Here is a 3,873-nt window from a genome sequence, read left to right as displayed (position 1 = left end):
GCTGCGGCCGTCGGGGCCGCCGCCCCCTCCCCAGCGGCCTGGCCCGGCCGGCGGTGGCGGCACTGCCACCGGCGCGGCGGGGTCCCGGGCGGCCCGCCGTTGCTGAGGGGGCGGCGGACGAGGGGCCGCGCCAGCCCCCGGCGGGCCGCGCCGGCAGAGGGGCGGCCAGGCCAGCTGCGGCCGAGGCGAGCGGGGCGCTCCACGGGCCCCACGCCGGCCAGCGGCGGGCAGGAAAGAGGCGGGAGCTTACCTAACCCGGCTCGGCGCTCGCTCCATCCCCCTCGGCCGCCGCCGCCGCCGCCGCCGCACACAGCCCAGCCGCCCGGCGGGGGACAATGACGTGCCTCCATCCGGGCACCGCCGCCGCCGCCTCCGGGTCAGCGCCGCGCCCGCAGCGCCCCGCCGGGCCGCCAGGGGGCGCGCCAAGGCCGCGCCCGCACGCGCCGCCGCCCAGGGGCCGTCGCAAAAGAGGCGCAGCGCGCAGCTAACTGGCCGGGCTAGCGCGGGAGGGGCCATCGCCAAAGCGCCGCGGGCGCAGGCTGGCCCGCGCGTCACTGGAGCGCCGGTCGGCCGCGGAAAGAGCGCGCTGATTGGTGGAGCCGAGCCGTACGGCGCGGGCGGGTGAGGTCTTTCCCCAGCGGCCGGCTGGAGCCGACCGTGCGGCCTTCGGCGGCCGCGACGGGAGGGCCGAGACAGCCCCGCGGCGTGTGCGCTCAGTCCGGCCCGCGTGGGTGCACGGCCCACGCGGGACACCTGGTCCCCCCAAATGGACACGGCTCCGGGAGACGCCCCTCGGCCTAGAGACCCGGCATTGAAGAACGCCAGACCCAGCGGTGCTCCAGCGCGCCATCAGACTTTGCCAACTGTTAATGGAAGCGGAGAATTTTAAACCCGGCTCTAGAAAAGGCAGATTCCCGCCTATCCCGTCACGATCTCATCTCAGATCCGAGCGTTGCGCATTCTTGGAGGGCAGCTAGACCAGCTCTTGCTCGGGAGGGCCAGATCCATACTTCCAGCCGCTTATTGGATGTCTCCACCGCGAGGTCGAGCAGAGAACGAATTGATTGATCGTGGCATCTCCCCTCCACCACGACCCTGCTCCTCTCTGTGGGGTTCCCTGCTTTGATTAGGGACGTGGCCCTCTCCCGCACTAACCTGAGTCCTCCCTCTGTCTCTCTTCTTTCTCCTTTCCTGATTTAACCCCTTACACCCGGTCACAACCACCCGACCTACCCACGGGCTGTAATCCCCACCCTCCCAGGGCAACCTTCCTAATCTCGCCCCTCGCCTTCTCACAGTCTCCTTCCAGTCACTCCACTCTCTTTCAACTTACACACTGTGGCCAGGATCTTTCAAAGACACAGGTCAGATGTTGGTCCCCTCCTAAGAGACTTTAGCTACTTTCTTGGCCCACGGAAAAGTCTCAACTCCTTTACCTGGCATTGAAGGCCTACACTTCCCTCTCCTCTTTTGTGTCCCAGCCATAACCTCCTTTTTCCTACAAACACCCCACTCCTACTTCTCCTTATAGAAATCCTGCCTGTGTCTCTTCTAACATGAAGCCGCCATCAGAATCGTATTGCTCCCCCTATGTCTTTTAAAGTAGTGCTAATTTCACTATTATGGAAAGAAATCACTGAAGTGATAAAATAGCAGTTGTGCATTTGGAGCAGAACACCGAAGCTGTCTGAGAAAACAAAAAAGGAAAAGGGGAATTCCAAACCTCCAAAATTCAGTACCCACTTTTGGGATTAACACCACAATTTACTTCCTGATGAAGAATGGTTATGAAATTTCCCCTGCGCGGTCCTGGCAACACTAATAAGAGACTTGGAAGGACAGAATAGCCATAGGAATGGATCCAGTAATTTGCTTGCCTTTTCCAAATGACTTTCAGGTGATTAAATACAGAATAAGAAGGAATGAAAGAGTCAAATGCCTAATAGTCACCTAAGCTTTGTGGTTATTTCAAAATGCTTCCTTTGGAGGTCACATGAGAAGTTTGGCTTCTAATATCAGTTTCCATTTCATATCCTATTGACAAACTGCCCCTGCAGTCAACGTCTTAATACAGTAGAGTAGGAGAAGAGATTAAGAAAAAAAAAAAAAAAAATCCCTTGGCACTCTCTCAAGAACAGAATTTTTTGGAGGGGAGGGGTTGTTACACAGCCCTCTGGTCCTTCCTCCATGCCTTGAAAGCAAACATAGAGGCCCTTTTCCTCTAAAGAATTTTGGTGCCACTTTAGTGCAAACTCATGACATAAATAGAGTAGTTAACAAAGGACATTAGGAAGTCCCTGCCTTCAAACAGCTGGGTCTTTGGCTTTTGCCCCAGAAATTCGTTTTCCTCCAGACCAGAGCTTAATCCAAAGTGAATGCTGTTGGGAGAAGATTTCACTCTGCCTCTGTTCTTACAAGCTGTGGGACCTACACAAATTACTTAGCCAGTTGCCTTGACCAAAACTGTCTTTAGGCGAGAGGTAAACTGACACCAAGTGCGCCACCTCCCAGTCCGGGTGATCAGACGATCAAAGAGCAAAAGGTGTCAAAGAGGAATAAATTAGATTTTTCAGGGACCTCCAGATACTGAGGGAGCCTGTGGTGGGCTCTGTTAATGCCCCACCTAGATCCCCTTTGCTGGCTGACTCCCGAATTCCCCTCCCAGCTGTTATATATGTTAGTCGCTAATAATCCACAGCTGCCCCCTTCTGACAACTGTTCTTGGCTGATGGGGAGCTGCCTTCTGGGGAAGTTAAGCCCACCTACCCCCCCCCCATTCTACACCAATGGCTCACCAACGCAGGGGTTCAGAAAGACCTTGCCTCAATTAGTGACCAGTCTTGCGATGCGGTTTACATTCCAGAGCCAGTGGAATCAGAAGGAAGCTCATCTCCCACTGAGACTACATCCTTGCCTAACTCTTCCCTGCCCTCTCCCTCCCTTCATTCCCTTTAACACTCCCTCGATGTATCCTATGCATCTGAATTCTGTCTCAAGCCCTGCTTCTCGGTGGTCCAGCTTAGAGAGTCGGTACCAGGAATGGTCCTAAGAAGCAGAGTCTAAGGATAGGATTTCAAGTGGTAGCTGGGATACCGACAGCTGTGTGATGACCCTCACCTTGGGGGAGCTGGGTGGCAGAGAGGTAGATGGGGAGGCATTGGCTTATTCCATCTGTCTGGTGATTGAGGACGTGGGGGAAATAGCAATTTTTTAAACTGAAATTAGGTGGCCACTGATGCTTGAAAGAGGAAAAATGACTGCCTCTGGTCAATCCGTCATCGATATACAGCAAAGCCAGTGGGCCTGCCTAGGAGCCTGTTGTAACCATCACCTGCAGTCAGACAGCAGACCATTCGTTCTGAGGACCAGCCTCAGGTTCACTTAAAATGAGCTGATCTTTAGAAATGGTCAACTCCTCAGCCATGGTTAATCCCCAACACCGTAGTCTGGGCTCTGATGAGGAAGAGGTGGGGCTCCAAGACTCGGGATGAGAACCAAACAGTGGTAGAACTTCAGACTCCTCTGAACCTCTGGGGCCTGTAGAAGTGGCTAACTCCCACCCCCAATCTGAAGACTGCAGAAGCTTCAAATGAGGCAGGTCCCCTACAAGACAATGCATTTTCCAGGATCTGCCCCATACCCCCCTCTGGCCGCTAGACCAATCACTAAAATTAGGCCTCAGGGACTTCCCTGGTGGTCCAGTAGTTAAGACTCCAAGCTTCCAATGCAGGGGGAGCGGGTTCAACCCCTGGTCGGGGAACTAAGATCCTACATGCCACGTGGCACAGCCTAAATAAATAAATAAATTTTTTAAATAAAATAAAATTAGGCCTCAGTATGGCCTACCTGGGGAAGTGTTGCAGGCTTGCTAAG

General features: G+C 55.1%; 1 protein-coding gene across 1 annotated transcript in view; it reads right to left on the bottom strand.

Moving 5' to 3' along the window:
- The window catches only part of USP42 (ubiquitin specific peptidase 42), a 42,999-nt gene extending 42,666 nt beyond the window's left edge, over positions 1 to 333 (bottom strand). Inside the window, exon 1 of the mRNA XM_024123351.3 lies at positions 251 to 333. The gene's annotated coding sequence lies outside the window, so the exon portion shown is untranslated. The remainder of the gene's footprint in view (positions 1 to 250) is intronic.
- Positions 334 to 3,873: the final 3,540 nt, after the last annotated feature.

The sequence above is a fragment of the Physeter macrocephalus genome, chromosome 14 (assembly GCF_002837175.3).
Source record: "Physeter macrocephalus isolate SW-GA chromosome 14, ASM283717v5, whole genome shotgun sequence".
NCBI classification, from domain to species: Eukaryota; Metazoa; Chordata; class Mammalia; order Artiodactyla; family Physeteridae; genus Physeter; species Physeter macrocephalus.
This window is presented reverse-complemented; position numbering and strand designations above follow the sequence as displayed.